Below are 27,312 nucleotides of genomic sequence, written 5' to 3' on the forward strand. Positions count from 1 at the left end.
ATTAAGAGCAGCCATAGTATTTCCCTTTCTTCTTCTATCATTGTTAGGCCGCCTTCCCCACTATTGTTAAACTAGGTGTATCTACATTCTGCTTCTTTTATAATAATCTGTTTAACCTCTTTAAGAGTTTTGTCTGCTTAATTAATGGACTAGCTCCTAAATACTGAGGTGACTTTCGTGTAATTTTAAAAAAGAGATAATAAAAACACACACACTGGTGTCTCTTAATTAGAAATATGAGGGTAGATGAAGGTATTTGACAATAACTGAAATCAGCAAGTCATTAAAAATTCTTCCACAATACTACTAATTTTTTTTGTAATAGCCTTCTAATTGTAGCATATAAACAAAGGCAAATGTGGCTTGGACTGTATGTAAAAAGTATCAATCTTGTGTTTACTGTTCAAAGCAATTATAATTTCTACTGTTGGTGCAGTTGAAATAAAGATAAAATACTATATCCCATGCCTTTGGCTGGCAAGGTCCTAATGCTCAGGTGCCTTTTCTGAAAGGTGGTGCCTTTTGCCGGGAGCCGGCATATTGCATATTGAGTGCATATTGCATATTGAGTGCAGCACTTTCCACAGCATCATCTTTCAGGATTTGGAATAGCTCAACAGGAATTCTATCACTGCCGGGAGCCAGCGTGAGGAACTCCGCCCATGACAAAGGTCATGAGGAAGGAGGCTCGGCATACGCAAAGGCGGGATCGAGCCTCAGGAGTCCCCCTGGAAATTCTCGAGCATCTACCCCCAAACCAGAGTCTGCCTACTTTCTGCTTTGTGCTTTCACCTACACCTCTGACTTTACGGGGGGCTGTCCCCCACTACCTCTCTCTGAAAAAAGAGTTAGCTTACAGTTCCAGTTAATAATTCCTGGGTGTGACAGTGTTTAACCTACAAACTCCTTTGGAAATCCTCTAGCCTGCCTGAATAGGTTTTTCCGGCCACATGTGATTGTTCAGAGCCTCCCAACTGTGAGAGGCAGGAGATGTTCTAAACTGCCTAAACACAGATTCCTTTGAGTAGTTAAAAGATTGATTAGAAATTGTATTGGTGAAGGGTTTTTCACTTGTTGGGCCAATGTTTGCTGCTAAGTCTCCATACTCCTTACCTACTGTGTCCTTGGCAGTGTATTGATTGATATAATGGGTGTATAGAAATGTAAAATGCAGCTTTGTCCAATGCTTTTTTGGAGGCTGGTGCCTGACTTTGGAATAATCACCTTTAGAGAAAAATAAGTTTCTTAAAATGTTAACAGGCCTCCGGGCCAGAAGATGATGTCAATCACCTGAATTTTTGCATATGATAAGTTTGAAAGCCTGGCTTCGATTAGAACCAGGAACTGCTGTCCTTGCATGACTCCACCCCTTCCCCCATTATCCTCTATGCATAACTTAAGGTATAAAAACTACTTTGGAAAATAAAGTGCGGGCCTTGTTCACTGAAACTTGGTCTCCCCATGTCCCTCTCTCTCCCAAATTCTGGCTGAGTCTCCATCTGGAGCGCGGAACCCGCCATGCTTGCTAATTATGCCTGGGCTTCTAAGATCTGACCGGGGAGGCCTCAGTGTCTCCTCTCCTTCGGGAGAATGGAAGGACGCCTGCGGCCTACGTAAGTGGTGCAAACTTCTTGTCTTGAAGTTTTATTGGTCTCCCGCGTAAACCAAGCTACTCAGCCTCTTTTCTCCACTGAATTTTCCTACTGAGCTATCCTCAATTCTATTACTCTTTGTATCCTTAATTAACGTGTAATCAAGCAGTTGTTTCCTGACCCTCGCCTATGCCGTCTCTCCTTCGAATACCCTGGATCAGCTGGGGCTGGACCCCGGCAGCCTTTATAAACTGTTTATTGTCAGTTGGTAGCATTGTGTAGTCTAGAAGAACCCACAAGAGATGCAGGTGCCTTATGAGTAACCAGATGGGAAGTGGAAAATGATCAAATTTCCTTCTAGACCCTATGAGTCAAAGAGAAATAACAAAAGATTTTCCTTTGAACCACTGAGGACAGTGAAACTGAATTTTAAAATGTCTTGTATACAAATGATGATAATGTCTTACATAAGCCTCTTTCTTAAAGGCACAAAACCAGTCTTCTAGGGCTTTTCCCATCACCAAAATACAGCCCGAGTCTGCGATTAGACTCAGCAGCTGTTGAACAGTGCCAGGAACACTTATGAACTTCCAAGACATTTCCTTCAAGCAAAATACTATCCTCCAAAGAGCACACTCTGAATTCATCTACTGCTGACTCAGAGGGAAGAGTGCCACCTATTGAATCCTGACCTCAGTATTCACAGCACCTGCCGGCTCCTTCCCAGGCTCCCTTCCATCCACCCACCAGCATATCCTGCTTCCTGCAGAGCTGGATATAATAAGGCTCTGAGGTGGTCTGAAGTTCACGTGTAAGTGTGCTCATATCATGCTCTATAATTTGAGGAAAACACATGAATTTTAATCAGTTTTTAAAACAACCAAGCCTCTCTTCTCATTTACTAGAATGGAAAAAATTCACTTTTATTACCTTAAAGATGCCAAACAGTGCCATTTTATTACTGTGGGAAGCTGGAAGTCATTTCCGAACTCTTTTGGCAAGGGTGCTATGTAGAGCATCCAGTTCAGTCCTTTAAGTGTCTTTTGAGAACCACCACACAAACTGTGATTTACTGTCTCCAGGAGCTAAAGGGACACTTTCTACCCGGAAACTGAATAAAGAAAGGTGAAGTGTGTTTAGGAAGCATCCCATGGGACTTGCAAAAAATATGAGACAGCACAGAGTGAGCCAGATGTAAAGAATGTTTTGATAACCCACAAACATTTCCAACTCGTAATTTTAAATTTGGCTTAAACGTTGTATTGGTAGCCTTTAAAAACTGCAAAGACTTTTGTATATTGATTGATAGGTCTTAAGGCCACTTTCACAAACTTCTTAAAATTCATCACTACATGGTTCCACTCTTCCCTCTTGCTGTTGCATCCTGAATAGATTTGGTACACTTCTGTGGCAAATAAGATGTCATAATTAAATATACGTATACTATGCTAATATATTTATTTGTTGTTGTTTAGTAGCTAAATAATGTCTGATTTGACCTCATGAGCTGTAGCCTGCCAGGCTCCTCTGTCCACGGGATTTCCCAGGCAAGAATACTAGAATGGGTTGCCATTTCCTTCTCCAAGGGTTCTTCCCAGCCCAGGGATCAAATACACAACTCCTGCATTGGTAATTGGATTCTTTACCACTGAGCCATCAGGGAAGCCCACACATATATAAATTTAGCCATAAATTTATACATATACACACACTTACACCCCCATACACTCCCTTACTGTGAAAGCACTTAAAATTTATAAACACATATTTGACAGGTTAAGACAAATTAAAACAGGAATTAAATGGAGATTTTGTGTATTTTCTAACTGACATAAAAAGGTGGCATGCCATTCAGTAGCAACCATCAACAATTTGAATTTACATATTCTTTAGCTGACTCAAATCTTTACTATTTAGAACAATGTAAGCTGAGGGATTGCTATGGTTGTTAATTAACATATTCTCACACATGTGTATTTTGCTACCAATGTTATTTTGTTTAAAGATTCTGCCTGGCTAGTTTGTAGAGTCATAGACCGTAGGTCATTAGAGGCAAAAATCCAATAATAGAGAAAAAAGACATTTAACTGCTAGTCAAAAATTACATTACACTTTCGTGCATGCATGCTAAGTCACTTCAGTCGTGTGGGACTTTTTGAGATCCTATTAGCTGTGGCCCTTCTGGCTCCTCTGTCCATGGGAGTTCTCCCAGCAGGAATACTGGAGTGGGTTCTATGCCTTTCTCCAGGGGTTCTTCCTGACCCATGGATCAAACCCATGTCTCCTGTGGCTCTTGTGTTACAGGCAGATTCTTTGCTGCTGAGCCAATAGGGAAGCCCTACATTACAGGTAGTGCCTGACAAATGGTGGACTTTCTATAAATACATGACAAAATCAGATCAGATCAGATCAGATCAGTCACTCAGTCGTGTCAGACTCTTTGCGACCTCATGAATCGCAGCACGCCAGGCCTCCCTGTCCATCACCAACTCCCAGAGTTCACTCAGACTCACGTCCATAGAGTCGGTGATGCCATCCAGCCATCGCATCCTCTGTCGTCCCCTTCTCCTCTTGCCCCCAATCCCTCCCAGCATCAGAGTCTTTTCCAATGAGTCAACTCTTCGCATGAGGTGGCCAAAGTACTGGAGTTTCAGCTTTAGCATCACTCCTTCCAAAGAAATCCCAGGGCTGATCTCCTTCAGAATGGACTGGTTGGATCTCCCTACAGTCCAAGGGACTCTCAAGAGTCTTCTCCAACACCACAGTTCAAAAGCATCAATTCTTCGGTGCTCAGGTTTCTTCACAGTCCAACTCTCACATCCATACATGCTGCTGCTGCTGCTAAGTTGCTTCAGTCGTGTCCGACTCTGTGCGACCCCATAGACTACAGCCCACCAGGCTCCCCTGTCCCTGGGATTCTCCAGGCAAGAACACTGGAGTGGGTTGCCATTTCCTTCTCCAATGCATGAAAGTGAAAAGTGAAAGTGAAGTCGCTCAGTCGTATCCGACTCTTCGAGACCCCATGGACTGCAGCCTACCAGGCTCCTCTGTCCATGGGATTTTCCAGGCAAGAGTATGGAAAATGGAGTCGGGTGCCATTGCCTTCTCCAATCCATACATGACCACAGGAAGAACCATAGACTTGACTAGACGGACCTTTGTTGGCAAAGTAATGTCTCTGCTTTTGAATGTGCTCTCTAGGTTGGTCATAACTTTCCTTCCAAGGAGTAAGCGTCTTTTAATATCATGGCTGCAGTCACCATCTGTAGTGATTTTGGAGCCCAGAAAAATAAAGTCTGACACTGTTTCCACTATTTCCCCATCTATTTCCCATGAAGTGATGGGACCGGATGCCATGATCTTCGTTTTCTGAACGTTGAGCTTTAAGCCAACTTTTTCAGTCTCCACTTTCACTTTCATCAAGAGGCTTTTGAGTTCCTCTTCACTTTCTGCCATAAGGGTGGTGTCATCTGCATATCTGAGGTTATTGAGATTTCTCCCCGCAATCTTGATTCCAGCTTGTGTTTCTTCCAGTCCAGCATTTCTCATGATGTACTCTGCATATAAGTTAAATAAACAGGGTGACAATATACAGCCTTGATGGACTCCTTTTCCTATTTGGAACCAGTCTGTTGTTCCATGTCCAGTTCTAACTGTTGCTTCCTGACCTGCATACAAATTTCTCAAGAGGCAGATCAGGTGGTCTGGTATTTCCATCTCTTTCAGAATTTTCCACAGTTTATTGTGATCCACACAGTCAAAAGCTTTGGCATAGTCAATAAAGCAGAAATAGATGTTTTTCTGGAACTCTCTTGCTTTTTCCATGATCCAGCGGATGTTGGCAATTTGATCTCTGGTTCCTCTGCCTTTTCTAAAACCAGCTTGAACATCAGGAAGTTCACGGTTCACATATTGCTGAAGCCTGGCTTGGAGAATCTTGAGCATTACTTTACTAGCGTGTGAGATGAGTGCAATTGTGAGGTAGTTTGAGCATTCTTTGGCATTGCCTTTCTTTGGGATTGGAATGAAAACTGACCTTTTCCAGTCCTGTGGCCACTGCTGAGTTTTCCAAATGTGCTGGCATATTGAGTGCAGCACTTTCACAGCATCATTTCAGGATTTGGAATAGCTCAACTGGAATTCTATCACCTCCACTAGCTTTGCTCATAGTGATGCTTTCTAAGGCCCACTTGACTTCACATTCCAGGATGTCTGGCTCTAGATCAGTGATCACACCATCATGATTATCTGGGTCGTGAAGATTTTTTTTGTACAGTTCTTCTGTGTATTCTTGCCATCTCTTCTTAATATCTTCTGCTTCTGTTAGGTCCATACCATTTCTGTCCTTTATCGAGCCCATGACAAAATAATGAATGGATAAATGATATTATTGTGGAAAATAATGTCAGTCACATCACAAATGAGAAGCTGTTTGATAGTGTAAAAAAGTCTAGTGTATGTTTTTTCTTGACAAAAATCAATGAACTACTGGCTTTAAGTAAAATTCCAACCTTTACTTTCTATTTTTAAGTTTTGACTAGTAATTGTCTAATGCAACACTCAAAGGAGTGGATAATTTTTTCTCTGGTTATAAAAACTCCAAATCTTTCATGGCAAAATATCTCTTCAGTAATCACATTCTTAGCAGAGCATTATATTAATAAATGGTTATCACAAAGGCATCCCTGATGGTAGCCTGCAGTTTCCATGTCTTTTTTAAAGTGAAATTAATATACCTTATGACACTGTGGTTATTAATGAGGAGACTATTATTTTTTCTTGTTCGGCCACATAGGTAAATAAAATCTGGTGCTTGGAGTGGCATACTATTCAGGCATTAGAATATGTGGTCTGTTCCTTGTTAGAACCAAGATGATATATCTACTTTGAAGTAGAAGATTCATGATTGGCAGTTAAGTTTAAGATTTCATGCTGCTTTCACTGCTAAATCTAGTAGGGGTAACAGAGGCCAAATCTTCAAGTAGCACCTGCCAGGCAAATGGTGAAGGGAAAGGAAGGTTTCAGCCCAGAGGTGTACACAGTGTCTCTATCCAAAGGTATCTAGGATATTCAACTTAAAAGGAGTAAAATTAAAGCTTTGATGTATATATAACAAAAAAGTATAGAAAATTTCCAAGAGCAAATTTATCACTAACTTGCAAGTTACCATTAACATCTGTTACAGGGAAACAATAGAGGAAAGAATGATATTTAAAGAAAAAGTCAGAAATCAGTCAGTTTAAAAAAGTATCATTTTTAATAACTATGTCCAAGAAGCTCTGTCCATTTAAACTGGCACATACATTGGACTGACTCATGAATTTCCTGTTTCATATGCTATTATATCTCTTATATTTCCATCTGTCTGCCCATCATCCAACCTTCATCCAGTCATCCATCTATCCCAACAAGATATTTACACATCATTTATTTTTTTCCATTCATTCATAGACCCTACTGGTTTGGGTACCTGCTACATGACAAGTACCATTACTAGTGATAGAAAGACATAGACAACAGAGACCATTCCCTCAAGGAGCTTAGAGTTCAGTTGAAGAGAAAGTATATCAATACAACACAATGTGATAGATACTAGGATAGCACTAACCAGTGAGAATAGAAGGGCTTCTAAATCAGACTAGTGGGTCTGGGTAGACTAACATCAGAGCTGAATTTTAAAAGATAAATAAGAAGAAATGGGTGAAGAGGTAAGGAATTTTTGATGAAAGGCATGGTGTGTACAGAACGTGTCCTAATAATTGGTATTCTTTTATAATCACAATATAGTCATTAAATAAATTCAAAAGCTCTGAGCGATCAAGCCTCGTCACTGGCCCCAGATTGAATTCTTCTCCTCCGGAGGCCAAGAATCCCAGCTTCTTTTGTGGTTCAGCAGCAACTTTTCATCTTGGGGGCTCTTCCAAGATTCTTCAGGACAAGGTAAGGATGCTTGGAACTCTAGTTCTTTGTTCTCCCAGAGAACATGTTTTATGCTGTACTTTACTAACTTACAGTGTGCTTATGTGAATGAATAACATGCCCTGTGTGAAGCAAGTAAAGAGCCATGCTCTATGGTTTCATGGAGACCTCATATGGCTTATGGCAGAAACCCTGTCCGGGCTTTATACCGACCTGAGAATGGACTTCCCTGGTGGCTCAGACAGTAAAGTGTCTGCCTACAATGTGGGACACCTGGGTTCAATCCCTGGATCAGGAAGATCTCCTGGAGAAGGAAATGGCAACCCACTCCAGTATTCTTGCCTGGAATATCCCATGGAGAGAGGAGCCTGGTAGGCTACAGTCCATGGGGTCACAAAGAGTCGGGCACTACCGAGCGACTTCACTTTCACTTTGCTTTCACACATATGGGACATAATGACTCAGTTAACAATTACCTGGGGACACAATAGAATTTAGTGGTTACATGTGCTGTCTCTTGGGCTTCCCTCATAGCTTAGTTGGTAAAGAATACACCTGCAATGTAGGAGACCCCAGTTCAATTCCTGGGTTGGGAAGATCCCCTGGAGAAGGGATAGGCTACAGACTCCAGTATGTTCTATTAAGGTATTACACATATGTGGTCTAGAAGATGGTGGAGGAATAGGATGAGGAGACCAGTTTCTCCCCCACAAATTCATCAAAAGAACATTTAAAGGCTGAATAAATTCCACAAAACAACTTCTGAAGGTGGCAGAGGACATCAGGCACCCAGAAAAGCAGCCCATTGTCTTCGAAAGGAGGTAGGAAAAAATATAAAAGACAAAAAAAGAGACAAAAGAGGTAGGGACGGAGCTCCGTCCCGGGAAGGGAGTCTTAAAAAGAGAGAAGTTTTCAAACACCAGGAAACACTCTCACTGACGAGTCTGTGCTGAGCCTTGGAAGCACAGAAGGTAACATAACAGGGAGGAAAAATAAATAAATAATTAAAACCCACAGATTAGGAGGCCAACGGTAACTCCCCCAGTGGAGAAGCAGCACAGATGCCTGCATCTGCCACTAGTAAGCATGGGCTGGGCAAGAAGGCTCCAGCTGCATTGCTTAGATTAAGGATCCAGCCTGAATGCCCCCGAGGGCAATCCGAACGAACAAACTTGGGCTAGCAAACCAGACTGTGGAATAGCTACCACGTGAAAAGCCCTAAGACACCGCCAGGACCGTGCACCTAACAAAGGACTGAACAGAATTAGCCAGCTGCAGACCCATCCCCCCACCCTGGTGACAGGCAGCCAGAGCTGCAAGGGGGCAATCGCAGCCCCAGAGAGACATTATCTACCAAACTGCAAGAAGCTAACTAAGACTTCCTGGGGTTCTGGACAGTCATCATTCACCTGAGAAGGTGCACCGGTTGTACACCCAGAAAACTGAGCAGCAGGGACAGGAGAGGCGATAAGTTGCAGCGACCACGCTCGCCAACCACCTCATCACCTGAGCTGCTTGGACCTGGGAAGGGCACAAAACCCAGGCCTAACGGAGTCTACGCCTCTGACGACTACCAGAGTGCCTGAACCTGAGCGGCTTAGACTTGGGAGGTGCATGCAGCCCAGGCCGGCCTTGGACGGTTTCCGGTGGAGCAACCTAGAGTCTGAGCAGTGTGGGCAGGTAGGGCACACGTGCCATGAGCGAGGGCAGGCCCATTGTGGCTGAGACACTGCGAGCACATGCCAGTGTTATTTGTTTGCAGCATCCCTCCCTCCCCACAGTGCAACTGAACAAGTGAGCCTAAAAAAAAAGTGTCCGCCACCTCCCCCCTTGTGTCAGGGTGGAAATCAGACACTGAAGAGACCAGCAACCAGAAGAAGCTAAAACAGAGAGAACTGCCTTGGAAGTGACAGGCGCAATAGATTAAAACCCTGTAGTTAGTATTGACTACATAGGAAGGGGCCTATAGATCTTGAGAAATATAAGCCGGACCAAGGAACTCTCCGAAAATGAACTGACCCCACACTGCTCACAACAACACCAGAGAAAGTCTTAGATATATTTTTACTATTTTTACTATCATTCTTTTTTTTCTTTTAACTTTTTAAAATTTTTAAGTCCTCTATTACTCCTATAATTTTCATTTTTATAACCTACTATTACTTTTCCAAAAAAAGACCCTATTTTTTAAAGCAAACTTCATATATATATATATAAAAAATAATTTTTGTAACTTTGATTTTTTTTTCTTCTTCTTCTTTTCTTTAATATTGTATTTTTGAAAATCCAACCTCTACTCTAGAGTTTTAATCTTTGCTTTTTGGTATTTGTTATCAATTTTGTACCTATAAGAACCCAATCTTCAGTATCCATTTTTATTGGCTCGACTGCTCTCTCCTCCTTTGGACTCTCCTTTTTCTCCATCAGGTCACCTCTGTCTCCTCCCTCCCCCTTCTCTTCTCTACCCAACTCTCTGAATCTCTGTGTATTCCAGATGGTGGAGGACACTTAGGGAACTGATTACTGGCTGGATCTGTCTCTCTCCTTTTCATTCCCCCTTTAATCCTCCTGGCCACCTCTGTCTCCTTCCTCCCTCTTCTCTTCTGTGTATAACTCCATGAACATCTCTGAGTGGTCCAGACTGTGGAGCGCACATAAGGAAGTGATTACTGGCTAGTTTTCTCTCTCCTCTTTTGATTCCACCTCATCTCATTCGAGTCAACTCTAACTCCCTCCTCCCTCTTCTCTTCTCCATGTAACTCTGTGAACCTCTCTGGGTGTCCCTCACTGTGGAGAAACTTTTCATCTTTAACCTAGATGTTTTATCAACGGTGCTGTATAGAAGGAGAAGTCTTGAGACTACTGTAAAAATAAGACTGAAAACCAGAAGCAGGAGGCTTAAGTCCAAATCCTGAGAACATCAGAGAACTCCTGACTCCAGGGAACATTAATCGATAGGAGCTCATCAAACGCCTCCATACCTATGCTGAATCCAAGCACCTCCCAAGGGCCAACAAGTTCCAGAGTAAAACATACCACAAAAATTCTCCAGCAACACAGGAACACAGCCCTGAGCTTCAATATACAGGCTGCCCAAAGTTACTCCAAACTCACTGACATCTCATAACTCATTACTGGACACTTCATTGCACTCCAGAGAGAAGAAATCCAGCTCCACCCAGCAGAACACCAACACAAGCTTCCCTAACCAAGAAACCTTGACAAGCCACCGATACAACCCCACCCAAAGCAAGGAAACTCCACAATAAAGAGAACTCCACAAACTGCCAGAATACAGAAAGGACACCCCAAACTCAGCAATTTAAACAAGATGAAGAGACAGAGGGATACCCAGCAGGTAAAGGAACAGGATAAATGCCCACCAAACCAAACAAAAGAGGAAGAGATAGGGAATCTACCTGATAGAGAATTCCAAATAATGATAGTGAAAATGATCCAAAATCTTGAAATAAAAATGGAATCACAGATAAATAGCCTGGAGACAAGGATTGAGAAGATGCAAGAAAGGTTTAACAAGGACCTAGAAGAAATAAAAAAGAGTCAATATATAATGAATAATGCAATATATGAGATCAAAAACACTATGGAGGCAACAAATAGTAGAATAATGGAGGCAGAAGATAGGATTAGTGAAGTAGAAGATAGAATGGTAGAAATAAATGAATCAGAGAGGAAAAAAGAAAAACGAATTAAAAGAAATGAGGACAGTCTCAGAGACCTCCAGGACAATATTAAATGCTCCAACATTCGCATCATAGGAGTCCCAGAAGAAGACAAAAATAAAGACCATGAGAAAATACTTGAGGAGATAATAGTTGAAAACTTCCTAAAATGGGGAAGGAAATAATCACCCAAGTCCAAGAAACCCAGAGAGTCCCAAATAGGATAAACCCAAGGCGAAACACCCAAAGACACATATTAATCAAAATAACAAAGGTCAAACACAAAGAACAAATGTTAAAAGCAGCAAGAGAAAAACAACAAATAACATACAAGGGGATTCCCATAAGGATAACAGCTGATCTTTCAATAGAAACTCTTCAGGCCAGGAGGGAAAGGCAAGACATACTTAAAGTGATGAAAGAAATTAACCCACAGCCCAGATTACTGTACCCAACAAGGATCTCATTCAAATATGAAGAAGAAATCAAAAGCTTTACAGACAAGCAAAAGTTGAGAGAATTCAGCACCACCAAACCAGCTCTCCAACAAATGCTAAAGGATATTCTCTAGACAGGAAACACAAAAAGGGTGTATAAACTCGAACCCAAAACAATAAAGTAAATGGCAACAGGATCATACTTATCCATAATTACCTTAAACATAAATGGGTGAATGCCCCAACCAAAAGACAAAGACTGGCTGAATGGATACAAAAACAAGACCCCTATATATGTTGTCTACAAGAGACCCACCTCAAAACAAGGGACACATGCAGACTGACAGTGAAGGGCTGGAAAAAGATTTTCCATGCAAATAGAGACCTAAAGAAAGCAGAAGTAGCAATACTCATATCAGATAAAATAGACTTTAAAACAAAGGCTGTGAAAAGAGATAAAGAAGGACACTACATAATGATCAAAGGATCAATCTAAGAAGAAGACATAACAATTATAAATACATATGTACCCAACATAGGAGCACAGCAACATGTAAGACAAATGCTAATAAGTATGAAAGGGGAAATTAACAATAACACAGTAATAGTGGGAGACTTTAATACCCCACTCAGACCTATGGATAGATCAACTAAACAGAAAATTAACAAAGAAACACAAACTTTAAATGATACAATAGACCAGTTAGATCTAATTGATATCTATAGGACATTTCACCCCAAAACAATGAATTTCACCTTTTTCTCAAGCACACACGGAACCTTCTCCAGGATAGATCACATCCTGGGCCATATATCTAGCCTTAGTAAGTTCAAAAAAATTGAAATCATTCCAAGCATCTTTTCTGACCCTAATGCAGTAAGATTAGATCTCAATTATAGGAGAAAAACTATTAAAAATTCCAACATATGGAGGCTGAACAACATGTTGCTGAATAACCAACAAATCACAGAAGAAATAAAAAAAAGAAATCAAAATATGCATAGAAACAAATGAAAATGAAAATACAACAACCCAAAACCTGTGGGACACTGTAAAAGCAGTCCTAAGGGGAAAGTTCATAGCAATACAGCATACCTCAAGAAACAAGAAAAAAGTCAAATAAATAACCTAACTCTACAACTAAAGCAACTAGAAAAGGAAGAAATGAAGAACCCCAGAGTTAGTAGAAGGAAAGAAATCTTAAAAATTAGGGCAGAAATAAATGCAAAAGAAACAAAAGAGATCATAGCAAAAATCAACAAAGCCAAAAGCTGGTTTTTGAGAGGATAAATAAAATTGACAAACCATTAGCCAGACTCATCAAGAAACAAAGGGAGAAAAATCAAATCAATAAAATTAGAAATGAAAATGGAGAGATCACAACAGAAAACACAGAAATACAAAGGATCATAAGAGACTACTATCAGCAATTATATGCCAATAAAATGGACAACGTGGAAGAAATGGACAAATACTTAGAAAAGTACAACTTTCCAAAACTGAAGCGGAAGAAATAGAAAATTTTAACAGTCCCATCACTTGCGTGGAAATTGAAACTGTAATCAGAAATCTTCCAGCAAACAAAAGCTCAGGTCCAGATGGCTTCACAGCTGAATTCTACCAAAAGTTTAGAGAAGAGCTAACACCTATCCTACTCAAACTCTTCCAGAAAATTGCAGAGGAAGGCAAACGTCTAAACTCATTCTATGAGGCCACCAGCACCCTAATACCAAAACCTGACAAAGATGCCACACAAGAAAAAGAAAATTACAGGCAAATATCACTGATGGACATAGATGCAAAAATCCTTAACAAAATTCTAGCAATCAGAATCCAACAACACATTAAAAAGATCATACAGCATGACCAAGTGGGCTTTATTCCAGGAATGCAAGGATTCTTCAATATCCACAAATCAATCAATGTAAAACACCACATTAACAAATTGAAAAATGAAAGCCATATGATTATCTCAGTAGATACAGAGAATGACTTTGACAAAATTCAACATCGATTTATGATAAAAACTCTCCAGAAAGCAGGAATAGAAGGAACATACCTCAACATAATAAAAGCTATATATGACAAACCCACAGCAAACATTATCCTCAATGGTGAAAAACTGAAAGCATTTCCCCTAAAGTCAGGAACAAGACAAGGGTGCCCACTTTCACCACTACTATTCAACATAGTTCTGGAAGTTTTGGCCACAGCAATCAGAGCAGAAAAAGAAATAAAAAGAATCCAAACTGGAAAAGAAGAAGTAAAACTCTCACTGTTTGCAGATGACATGATCCTCTATATAGAAAACCCTAAAGACTCCACCAGAAAATTACTAGAGCTAATCAATGAATATAGTAAAGTTGCAGGATATAAAGTCAACACACAGAAATCCCTTGCTTTCCTATACACTAATAATGAGAAAATAGAAAGAGAAATTAAGGAAACAATTCCATTCACCATCGCAACGAAAAGAATAAAATACTTAAGAATATATCTACCTAAAGAAACTAAAGACCTATATATAGAAAACTATAAAACACTGGTGAAAGAAATCAAAGAGGACACTAATAGATGGAGAAATATACCATGTTCATGGATTGGAAGAATCAATATAGTGAAAATGAGTATACTACCCAAAGCAATCTATAGATTCAATGCAATCCTTATCAAGCTACCAACGGTATTTTTCACAGAGCTAGAACAAATAATTTCACAATTTGTATGGAAATACAAAAAACCATGAATAACCAAAGCAATCTTGAGAAAGAAGAATGGAACTGGAGGAATCAACCTGCCTGACTTCAGGCTCTACTACAAAGCCACAGTCATCAAGACAGTATGGTACTGGCACAAAGACAGAAATATAGATCAATGGAACAAAATAGAAAGCCCAGAGATAAACCTACGCACCTATGGACACCTTATCTTTGACAAAGATTGCAAAAATATACAATGGAGAAAAGACAATCACTTTAACAAGTGGTGCTGGGAAAACTGGTCAACCACTTGTAAAAGAATGAAACTAGAAGAGATAAGAAAGCCTTCTTCAGCAATCAATGCAAAGAAATAGAGGAAAACAACGGAGTGGAAAAGACTAGTGATCGCTTCAAGAAAATTAGAGATACCAAGGGAACATTTCATGCAAATATGGGCTGGATAAAGGACAGAAATGGTATGCTAAGAAGAGGTGGCAAGAATACACATCAATACACATCAAGAACTGTACAAAAAAGAGCTTCATGACCAAGATAATCACGATGGTGTGATCACTCACCTAGAGCCAGACATCCTGGAATGTGAAGTCAAGTGGGCCTTAGAAAGCATCTCTTTAACGAGTGGTGCTGGGAAAACTGGTCAACCACTTGTAAAAGAATGAAACTAGAACACTTTCTAACACCATACACAAAAATAAACTCAAAATGGATTAAAGATCTAAACATAAGACCAGAAACTATAAAACTCTTAGAGGAGAACATAGGCAAAACACTCTCCAACATACATCACAGCAGGATCCTCTATGACCCACCTCCCTGAATATTGGAAATAAAAGCAAAAATAAACAAATGAGATCTAATTAAAATTAAAAGCTTCTGCACAACAAAAGAAACTATAAGCAAGGTGAAAAGACAGCCTTCAGAATGGGAGAAAATAATAGCAAATGAAGCAACTGACAAACAACTAATCTCAAAAATATACAAGCAACTCCTACAGCTCAATCCCAGAAAAATAAACGACCCAATCAAAAAATGGGCCAAAGAACTAAATAGACATTTCTCCAAAGAAGACACACAGATGGCTAACAAACACATAAAAAGATGCTCAACATCACTCATTATCAGAGAAATGCAAATCAAAACCACAGTGAGGTACCATTTCAGGCCAGTCAGAATGGCTGCGATCCAAAAGTCTACAAGCAATAAATGCTGGAGAGGGTGTGGAGAAAAGGGAACACTCTTACACTGTTGGTGGGAATGCAAACTAGTACAGCCACTATGGAGAACAGTGTGGAGATTCCTTAAAAAACTGGAAATAGAACTGCCATATGACCCAGCAATCCCACTGCTGGGCATACACACTGAGGAAACCAGAAGGGAAAGAGACACGTGTACCCCAATGTTCATCGCAGCACTGTTTATAATAGCCAGGACATGGAAGCAACCTAGATGTCCATCAGCAGATGCATGGATAAGAAAGCAGTGGTACATATACACAATGGAGTATTACTCAGCCATTAAAAAGAATACATTTGAATCAGTTCTAATGAGGTGGATGAAACTGGAGCTTATTATACAGAGTGAAGTAAGCCAGAAAGAAAAACACCAATACAGTATACTAATGCATATATATGGAATTTAGAAAGATGGTAATGACAACACTGTATGCGAGACAGCAAAAAAGACACAGATGAATTGAACAGTCTTTTGGACTCTGTGGGAGAGGGAGGGAGGTGTGATTTGGGAGAATGGCATTGAAACATGTGTAATATCATATAAGAAATGAATCGCCAGTCCAGGTTTGATGCAGGATACAGGATGCTTGGGGCTGGTGCACTGGGATGACCCAGAGGGATGGTATGGGGAGGGAGGTGGGAGGGGGGTTCAGGACTGGGAACACATGTACACCCGTGGCAGATTCATGTTGATGTATGGCATAACCAATAAAATATTTTAAAGTAATTAGCCTCCAATTAAAATTAATAAATTAAAATAATAATAATAATAAATTCTAAAAAAAAAATGTGGTCTGTTTCTTGTTAGGACTAGGATGATATATCTGCTCTGAAGTAGAAGATTCATGATTGGCAGTTAAGTTTAAGATTTCATGCTGCTTTCATTGCTAAGTTTAGTAGGGGTAACAGAGGCCAAATCTTCAAGTAGCACCAGGCAAATGGTGAAGGGAAAGGAAGATTTCAGTCTGGGAGTATAACACAGTACCTCTATCCAAAGGTATCTTTGATGTCAAACTTAAAAAGAAGTAAAATCAAAAGCTAACATTCAGAAAACTAAGATCATGGCATCCAGCCCCATCACTTCATGGCAAATAGATGGGAAAACAATGGAAACAGTGACAGACTTTATTTTTTGGGGGGCTACAAAATCACTGCAGATGGTGATTGCAGCCATGAAATTAAAAGATGTTTGCTCCTTGGAAGCAAAGTTATGACCAACTTAGGCAGCATATTAAAAAGCAGAGACATTACTTTGCCAACAAAAGTCCATCTAGTCATAACTATGGTGTTTCCAGTAGTCATGTATGGATGTGAGAGTTGAACTATAAAGAAAGCTGAGGGCTAAAGAATTGATGCTTTTGAGCTGTGGTGTTGCAGAAGACCCTTGAGAGTCCCTTGGACTGCAAGGAGATTGAACCAGTCCATCCTAAAGGAAATCAGTCCTGAATATTCATTGGAAGGACTGATGCTGAAGCTGAAACTCCAATCCTTTGACCACCTGATGCAAAGAACTGACTCATTGGAAAAGACCTTGATGCTGGGAAAGATTGAAGGTGGGAGGAGAAGGGGACAACAGAGGATAAGATGGTTGGATGGCATCACTGACTCAATCGAAATGAGGTTCAGTCAACTATGGGAGTTGGTGATGGACAGGGAGGCCTGGTATGCTGCAGTCCATGGTGTCACAAAGAGTTGGACACGACTGAGTGACTGAACTGAAGTGAACTGAACTGACCCACTCCAGTATTCTTGGGCTTCCCTTGTGGCTCAGCTGGTAAAGAATCCTCCTGCAATGTGGGAGATCTGGGTTTGATCCCTGGGTTGGGAAGATGCCCTGGAGAAGGGAAAAACTATCCACTCCAGTATTCTGGCCTGCAGAATTCCATGGACTACTGTCCATGGACTCACAGAGAGTTGGACACAACTAAGCAACTTTTATTTTCAATTTCATGCTGTCACTGAACCAGACTTCTAAATTCTGGCTCTTCTCCTTTCTAGCAGATAACTTGGGGGAAATTACTCAACATTTTTCTGACTCAATTTTCCTGCATTCAAATTGGGAATAATACATCTCTTTTTCTAAAAATTAAATTTTTATACAATTTAAAAGACTGACTTCCCATTTAAAGTTATTACAAATATTGGCTATATTCCGTGTGTTGTACAGTACATCCTTGAGCCTATCTTATGATGTATAGTTGTGTCTCCCACTCCTCCACTCCTATACCGTCCATCCCCACCAATATTAACCACTAGTTTGTTCTCTATATCTATGTCATTTTCTTTTTTGTTGTATTCACTAGTTTGTTATATTTTTGTAAGACACATGTAAGTGATATCAAGCAGCATTTGTTTTTCTCTGTCTGTCTTATTTTATCTAGTGTAATACCTTCCAAGTTCATCTATGTTGCTGCACATGGCAAAATTTTATTCTATTTTATGGCTCAGTAGTATTCCGTTATAGATATATGCCATATCTTCTCTATCTATTCATCTGTTGATAGACACTTAGGTTGGCTTCCATAGCTTGGTAATTGTAAATAGTGCTTCTATAAACATTGACATGAATGTATCTTTTCAGATTAATAATTTTTTTCAGATATATACCCAAGAGTAGAATTGCTAGGTCATATGGTAGTTCTATTTTTAGTTTTCTGAGAAACTTTGTACTGTTTTACACATTGGCTGCACCAATTTATATTCCCACCAACAGTGTATGTGTGTGCATGCATGTTCACTTGTGTCCAACTCTTTGTGACCCCCTGGACTGTAGCCTGTGAGGTCCCTCTGTCCATGTGATTTTCCAGGCAAGAATACTGGAGTGGGTTGCCATTCCCTTCTCCAGGGGGTCTTCCTGACCCACAGATCGAACCCAAGTCTCTTGCATCTCCTGCAATGGCAGGTGGATTCTTTACCACTCGACCATGTGGGAAGCCCTTCACCAATGGTGTGTAAGAGTCCCCTCTCTTCTACATCCTTCCTAACATTTGTTGTTTGTATTCTTTTTGATGATAGCAAGAAATTTTAAATAATTTTAAAATTTGCATGGTAACACAAGATCCCATAGAGCCAAAACAATCTTGAGAAAAAAAGAAGAGAGCTGTAGGGATCCAGTCCTTGACTTCAGACTATGCTATAAAGCTATGGTAATCAAAACAGTATGATACTGGCACAAAAACAAACACAGAAGAGTGGAACATAATAGAGAATGCAGAAATAAATTCACACACTTATGGTCAATTAATCTATGACTAAAGAGGCAAGGATATACAACAGAGAAAAAATAGTTTCTTCAACAAGTGTGCTGGGAAAATTGGATAGCTACATGTAAAACAAGGAAATTATAATATTCTATAAAATCAATAAACAAACAGAACCTAACTTAAAAGATTTCACACATCAAAGGAATCCATTGACAAAAGGAACATTTAATCTACTGAATAAAAGAAGATATTTGAAAATATTATATTTCTTCTAGTAAGTATTAAATTTATTTATACATGAAACATTCATTTATATTTGGCATAAAATAATCTATGTTAGGATAATATTTTTCCTTTATTAAAATTCACTTATTGATGAGAATAGTGATGATAATAATAGCAGGTTGAAGGGATGGATAAGAGCTACCACAAACTGAAATTTACTACATTCATAATCCAAAGAGATTTTAACCTTTTCTGAAAATTAAAACTGTTCACAGCAAGGTGGAGAAGCTACTAGCACTTCAGTTAGATGCCCTGAGCTCAGATTTTGTCTGTTACTTTCCAAATCTGAAGTCATAGTCATGTTGCTTAACGCATGTGCCTCAATTTTTTTATCACTCATGGCACTACTAATGACACCAACATATTCCTTCTGGGCATCTGAGGGGATTAAATGGGATGACATATATTAATGTGACTAGCATTATGCAAAGATTTTTTTCATCATCCAAAAAAAAAAAAAAAAAAAAACCCTCTAAAATGCTTAGAAAATATATAATGACTAATGTAAGAATTGTGAAAAATATCTTTCTCAAAATACTTCCTACAGTTTAAGAGAGAACATATAAATATTCTCATCTGCATTCACTAGCTCTGGAAAACACTCTTGAATGTTATTGCTGACTCTGATCGGCTGCCTTTGTGTCTTTGCCAGAACTTGCTCTGGCTTGCAGCTATTCATAGAATGCCCTTGGATAATATGATAGGTGGAATTCGAATTACTCCTCCAATCATTTCAGAGGGAGTAATAATGGTAACTAAAATGGTCATCTGGAGAATAAACTAAGTGTGGGCATTTTAAATAAAATCTTTTTTGCCCATAGAATAACCCAAAAGCAGATTATATAATGCTATATGAATAAATAAGCATTAAGCGTGCTAACATAAAATGAATTTTCTGTAGATAGATACTATAGGTTTTAAAATGTCACTAATCTCAGGTGGAAAAGACATATGAAACAGCTTAAAAAACATAAATTATTAGAAAACAGATACTGCATTAGATCTTTTCTGGAATTACTTTTAATTGCAAATACTGCTTTATGATTGAGAACCCAGCCTACCAATGCATGTGCAGACTAGCTTTAAATAAATTTAGCTTGTATATCATATTGCTAATACTATTAAAATCTTTGGTCTTACAAACATCTTGACTGCTTTTTCTACACATACCAATTTCTTAATACTGTTACATCTAAGTCCAGGCTCCTAAGTCTGCCTGAAGGAGTACAAAAGTTTCATGCTACCATAGCTTTTATTTTATTAAGTTTTTTTTTTTTTTTTTGCCTGCAACCTGATTTCTTCCGGGCCTGACCTAATTCCTTTGATGCCTGGGGCTTGGAGTCCTGTGCTAATCTGCATCATGGATGTGTGGAGGAAAAGTGAGACAAATGAAAGAAAAGTAAAGAGAGGAAAAAATGACACCTGAGTGAGAGTGCTCTTCAAAATCAAATAAGCATTGTGAAAGCTGGCCATTTTCTACCCCATCCTTTAAAGAGAAACCTACATTCAATGCTTAGTCTCAATACAAATCTCCCTTCCTCTCTTTAACCTTTTTTTAACACTGGCTAGTAAAATGTTCTATGATGAGAACAAAAAAAAGCAATAATGTAATGCTAATTGTTAGCATCATTGAATTCTAATGTAAGAAAAATATCTTTGCAAAATAAGTCATGTTCTAGAAGTCATAATGAAATGATACATTTTTGCTGACTTTGATATAGAGCTCCTGTAATACACTAAGCTTTGGGATGTGCTGATGTCCAGAGCTTTTTAGACCTGTCTACTAACTTACTGTTCCTCTGAGTCTCTCATTTTTTTTTTTTTCCCTTTGGGAAGCAAGTTCTTCTTACTGTTCAAATATGCATTCAACATTCTGTAGTCATTAATATCCCAAAGGCAAGGGGTATGGGGCAGATTTTCAAAGTGTCTCTGTTCACTTGATTTCAGATTACTACTACAAATCCTGGAGAAGTGGAGAAGTAAAATGTGTCCTTCCTTGGTAACAAATCACAGGTTTTCTTTTCTGTGATATTAAGAAGCTGTGATTTTTGTTTGTGTGGATTTACTGGAAAAGGGGTGTGCATGTCCATTTGTGATTTGATGAATGACGATTCACAAAGCCATCAGTACACCTGCTCCCATGAGAAGAGATATACTTTATCTAAAGCAAGAAAATGATCAGTAACAGTAATTGTTTTCAACACAGTAGCATGCCTTGGTTCAGGGATATTTTCACTTCACAGATGTTTAAAGTCACTCGGTGCTCATCCTTCAAACTTCTTATTCATTTGGCATCCAAATTCATGTTTCATAGCCATGCAGCTATCTAATGTGCCATAAAAAGAAAAATCCTCTGAATTTCAGAGCTATACTTTGGGTCTGTCCGAGCTGCCTAACTTATGCAGCTTTTGTGTCTCAGGATATATTTTCAGATTCAAAATATTTATTTTGGTCAATTTCTTAAAACCACTTATTCATCAGATATCTAGAGCTGCTAATCAATATAAATCTATGTTCTTTTGTGTTTCTCTTCAGGGTGGTGGGTGTCTTCTTTATACTCTCCTTTTATTTGTACTTGTATTTGAGTTGTAGATATACCAGTGAGCAGGAGACTGACCCTACTCTGGTGCTTAGGAGGAAAGAAAAAGAACAGAGGTTTAGAATTCAGGTAATTCAAAAATGGGAAACTAACAGAGGCATGGTCCACAATGAATAGAATCCTAGAGAGTATTAAAATCATTAGGAATGATCACCTGTGTGTGCACACACACACACTACTGGTATATTTAAACACAAGTCCACAGAAGCAGCATTTTTCACACTGATAAACATTTTTTGCAATTTAGTCTGAATGTTGTTCCTAGCAGAGCTGAGAATGCCATTTCAAAACAGCATGAGTCTCCACATCATTTCCTACTTGATTCAAAGAAATACAAAGTCATATAATGGTACAAGATGCTGCTACTTTATTTCACTGGCCCCTTCCACATAGACTAATGAACAACCAGGAGCAGAAAATTCAGCTATAATTTAGGGCCTCAAACTATGCATTATAGTTTTCCTTCAGCAGGGCTATCTAAAACAATCTCATATTTAGGGGTTTATATTGCTCAGTTTTGAAATACATTATAGTTTGAAGATTGGGCATGTAAGAGATTAATTTGCCTTTGTAAAATTGCATACCCTTAGGGGCAGTTGTATTTTATTCACAGGTGAACAGGAATTTTTTAGCAGCAAATCTATGGAGCTGACATTTTTATGCCTTCTATTTTTTTTTGTTTTTGAAGCATGAATTTAAGCCATGAATGGCAGATTCCCAATTTTAAATTGCTTATTGGACACATCTTTTGGTTTAATGTAATAATTTATGTGACTCATAAACCAACATCAGGTGTAAACTTTACATATGTATTTATATATCTATCTATCTATATATATATATATACACTTTTCTCAGAAATTTTTATTTTATAAATTACAAAATTTTTATTATCAAGTTGCATATGGGAATAATTTCTTTCTACTTTAATTAATACATATGATCCATTTCATAAAGGGTGCTACTCCCTGTTATATTGAAATAAGAAGAAACCATTAAAAATGAGCCTTGTCATCATACATCTAGGAGGGATTGCCTAAATTTTGTTATATTTTTGCAAAGATAAATAATTATGGTGAGTATTGATCACACTGGCTTTGTTTAAGCTTTTCTCTGTCAAAATTCAGTTGCAAACAATTTTATTTTTATAAAATTCTGATGAGCAATAAATGGTGCTGAATTCCTCAAGCAAGCTACACTGAATGCTTATGATAATGATCACAGCAATTACAAACACAATAGATGTACATTGCCCCCAATCAGATGTGAAGTCCTGATAAAAGAGAGGCTGGGCCTCTTCCTTCTTCCTGTGTGTGTCTTGTGTAGTAGCCTCATTATTTGTAACTAATAGGTAAAAATGTATAGAGATGATTTTGTATTATACTATATAGAGAAACGGAAACCAAATCGCTTGCATTTCCACTGCTATGCTAGCCCTTTTCTCAGATGATCTTGGCAGCTTTGCCTCTCTGTAATTTTGCTAACATATCATAGATATAAAAATTGTGCACCCCAAACCTTTGGCTCCTTCCCTTCCCCTCTCTTCTCCTTCCTGCTGTTTCATTACATTTTCTTATGTGCATACCATCAAGTCCTCTTGGACACATAATAAGATTTGTGCCAGACTATGTTTCTTGGCTTTAATGGTTAGTTAGCTTTCCAGAATATACATGCTGCTTTATACATGCTTTTATTACTGACATCATAAGAATGCATCTCTCCTATGTTTACAATTGGGTGTTCACCCTTAAATAAAAGCAATGAGATCAGGTTGTTTAAGAGAATCTTTGAAAAGCAGAATAAAAACAGCTGTTATCTGCTTGAGCCATTTCATTTTCTTTCATGATCTGAATGATAATGATGTGTAGCAGTGGGCAGTCTCCAGCTCTCATTATACACCATACATCAGAGCCTCTTTCAGGTTGGAATTGGGTCTCTGAGTTCCAACAGGATCGTTTCAACCTCACTTCTAACAGGTGTTGGTGTTTGCAGGAGGGGTGAGGGGAGGATAAAACACCTTTGCTTGTTCCCCACTGACCTTCGGATTCAGGAGGCTGGTTTTCATTGTCAACGTGGGTTTGAAAGTCAAACCAGGTCCTTTCTGAAATCTCTCTCACTAGGAATGAATTACAAATATTTCCACATGTCAAACAAATGAACAATAGGGTGGTCCTTATTAATCAAAGCTCTCTTAAACTAAGTACAGATGGTAGCAATGAACTCCCTTCCATGAAGATTTCTTGAAACAGGAGGAAAACACATCTCACAGACGTGCACATTTCTTTAAGTGACACCAGGCAAGGCTTAAGGAGTTTACATGAAATGCAACCAAAAACAAACACAGCAAAACAGTAATAAATAAATAAAAATTTAAAAATTCCAGTGTTTGGATCTCAACAATCCAAAGCAGAAGGTTGATTGAGCGTATTTTCATTTACATGGCCCTCATCACAAGCCATTTCTGAAGATTCCATGACATTTGCTTAGAGACTGACAAGCTTAAATTGGTTTTTACCTCGAGAGCCCCCTTTTCATATCACAGATGTTGCTGATTGGGGAGCAGAGTCCTGCATTCCCCAAAGTCAGTGATTTTCAGGCTCTGGTGGCATCTACCACAGACAGTGTAACTCCTCTCAGACAACGATGTCGTTTGTTATTTTTAATTAATGGAAAAGCATCGGTATAAATGGTTGAAATTGCATTGTATTCCAAACCTGAGAGTGAGGAGAGTCAGAGAAGCAGTTCTATTTAAAGATCAGGCCAGAGGCTGGACCTTGGGCTGTGTTTCTCTGACCACAGCTGTATTACCTAAGCCTCTAGGGTAACAAAAACCTGGTTTGGAGAACTCCTGGGAAAAAAGACTTCTTGGGACTTTCTGTATGACCAGGTGTTACTATTTAGGAAGAGTATATTTCAGATGTTTTAGCAAAATTGGTTCCACTTCACTATAGATTGGTGTTATTACTGTCCCGTGTAGTCCTTCAAGGTAAGGGATCAAAAGACATTGAGGCGTCACTCAGTTCCCGCCTTATCTCAAAACAGTGTTAAACATAAATTGCATTTGATAGGTGGAAATTCTGTTGTGAAGCCCTTAACACAGAGGGTCTGTGATTTACACTGATAAAAATAAATTCCATAATGTAAAAACTACCAGAGGCTGTTTCTCTCTAGCCTAAATCCTTTATACTTCAGTTGAGAGTCTATTTCCTCTCGGTCTATGCTTCATAGAAGGGAGAAATATTCAAAATTGTTTAATGTATGGGTAAAATTTTTAAACTCTTCTCTCAAACTTTCTCAAGATAATTATAGTAAATATGGAAAGTTTTTCTACTAAGAGACTAAATATGTGTCTGAAACCTCAGAATAATTATAATCTTTTTCAAAAGGACTAAACTTTTATAACATTTTAGGAGGAGATAACATTTTATTGAATTTTAGAAGGAAATGAAATAAAAGTGTTATATATAAAAACAATTCCCTTACTGCCATAATCATGACTCCACAATGACTTTTTTTGTGGGGAGGGGAAGAGATTACCCAGTTGATTTTGTTAACCTATTGGGAAGTTGCAAAAAGTCTTATGAAAAAACCTCTAGTATTACTTCGAGAATGTGGGATATTTTGTTAAAAGTATATATATTACTTTACTTCAATATCTTGTACTACATTTCAGTATCTCAAATAGTATCCTGAATGTGTGGAAGTATTTGAATCCAGGTCTTGTCTTATCCAAAATAGATAATCAAATTCTAAGTTGACAAAGAATCATGGGGAAATGCCAAAAGAAGACTTCGGTCTTCCAGCTTTCTTGTGGTGTTAAGTAATGGTATTTCAGAGAAATTTAGTTTTGAGCATTCATGCTCCTCATTACAGACAGGCATTCTTCAGAAAATACTTGCATATGCTTTTAGGCTTGTTACTGAACCATCATAAAGTTCAGTGCTGTTTGTGCACTCTGTGGTATAAACTAACATAGTAATTTCTATGTCGAGAAGACAGTGAACAATTTAGAACAAGTAGTGAAGTCTCAACACTATTGAAGAACGTCTGAAATTGTCATAGACTGTAACAATGGACTTTTAGAATCTTTTTAAAGCCATGTTTACCTTAAATTCAGTCATTATAAAAGTCTGTATTTTATAGTAATCTTAGTTTGTCTACTAGTCTGTTATAATAAAATAAGATCTCACAAATCTGTCCATTAGAGGGAACTAATGAGAGTGCCATGAGTGAAAAGAGAGAGTAGAGACAGATGATATTTTAATGGAATGGTCAGAGGAAGAAATAAAGGTAAAGGAAGAAGAATTCTAATTCTCCACCTAGATAATAGTAGGACCAAAAATTGCTACAATTTGTCTAAAATCATACATCTATTAGGTGGTAGGAAAAGGGTTGGTATTCTATATGCCTGATTCACAAGCCTCATTGTACTCAAGTGAGTGAGAAGGATGAGGTCCAAGGTCTATCTATCAACTGTTAACTACTGAATAAGATACTTTAATCTGATCTTCTGATAAAAACCAAAGACCCTAGACTTTCTCTATCTACAATCTCTGTCATTTTAGGAAGGAGTGGTAGATAAGTTACCAAAATACAAAATCAAAATTGCAAATATGTACATAAACCTTTTTTTTTTTTTTTGGAAGTTCACTTTTCCTTTTCAAGAGTACCAATTATTGACCTATTTGATATAACACTATATTTGATATGGAAACTAGAGGTATTATTATTAAAGATCATGCAAATTCCACTAGATTTTTTATTTTTATTTTTTATCATTATTATTCTGGAATTAATTGCTTGTTACTAAGAGCATCTTCCCAGATTCCCCTGAGTAGATGAAACTGTTATTTGGATCTTCCCTCAACTGAATGAGCCTTTATATCTTTACATGTCATAATTTTATTACATATTTAAAAATGATTGTTTGAAATATGAGTGTCTTCTCCACTCCACTGAAAACTTTATGAATGTAATAATTATTTCTGGTTTGTTCAAGTTTTATCTTTGGTACCTAGAAATGTATGCAGGATAGAGTGGGATAATCACTCAATAAATTATTTTCAATGAATAAATGAAAGTCACAGGCTTTTGACAAGAGCTCTTTGGGGGTAGTGGTGGTGATTAAATCAAATAAACACCAGTAGCATACTGGTGACATGGTGCAAGCTGTATGACTAGTAATGCTCTATGGACAACATGTGTCATGGTTGTTTCAAGTAGTAAGTATGAAAAGATAATACTAAGGAATCTGAAAAAAATGGGGAAAACAAGATCTACTTGAAAAAAAACCAACAAACCTGAGTTATTTTGTTTCAAAGGGACATAGGGAGCTTAACAAGAAAGTTTTTACAGTAGTTTTTGCAGTTTTGAGTTGAATCTCTGTTTGTAGTCTTATTAAAACAAGTTGGCTGTGGTTAGAACATGTAGGTTAGAACAGTGTATACCGGAGGGTTGATGGCAGCAGTAATATCACCTTTATATGGTGGATTCTCTTGTTGTGTATCAGTGAATCATCACTCAGTGACCCCTGAGTGCAGGAACTTGTATGTGATTAATCAAGGAAGCACTTTTTTTTCTTGAACTCTGGAGAAAAGTTTCTGTACCCAGCAGGTGAAATAACATACTAGTGGGCCTGGCA

General features: G+C 38.4%; 2 long non-coding RNA genes across 3 annotated transcripts; one reads left to right on the top strand and one right to left on the bottom strand.

The window, feature by feature from the left end:
- The first annotated feature begins 1,337 nt into the window (after window positions 1–1,337).
- On the top strand, window positions 1,338–11,787 carry LOC129655222 (uncharacterized). Of its 2 annotated transcripts, none has more exons than XR_008715837.1 (3): window positions 1,338–1,613; window positions 7,380–7,532; window positions 10,329–11,787. It is a non-coding gene; the product is annotated as an uncharacterized LOC129655222 (long non-coding RNA). The 2 variants fall into 2 exon arrangements; XR_008715836.1 differs by lacking the exon at window positions 10,329–11,787 and adding an exon at window positions 8,157–8,476 and having other exon boundaries at window positions 1,341–1,613.
- A 9,252-nt stretch (window positions 11,788–21,039) lies between these two features.
- Window positions 21,040–24,445, bottom strand: LOC129655223 (uncharacterized). The gene is made up of 3 exons (XR_008715838.1): window positions 24,187–24,445; window positions 23,710–23,787; window positions 21,040–21,701 (listed from the first exon to the last, which is right to left on the bottom strand). It is a non-coding gene; the product is annotated as an uncharacterized LOC129655223 (long non-coding RNA).
- Between the last annotated feature and the right edge of the window lie 2,867 nt (window positions 24,446–27,312).

Source organism: Bubalus kerabau, chromosome 6 (genome assembly GCF_029407905.1).
Source record: "Bubalus kerabau isolate K-KA32 ecotype Philippines breed swamp buffalo chromosome 6, PCC_UOA_SB_1v2, whole genome shotgun sequence".
Classification (NCBI taxonomy): domain Eukaryota; kingdom Metazoa; phylum Chordata; class Mammalia; order Artiodactyla; family Bovidae; genus Bubalus; species Bubalus kerabau.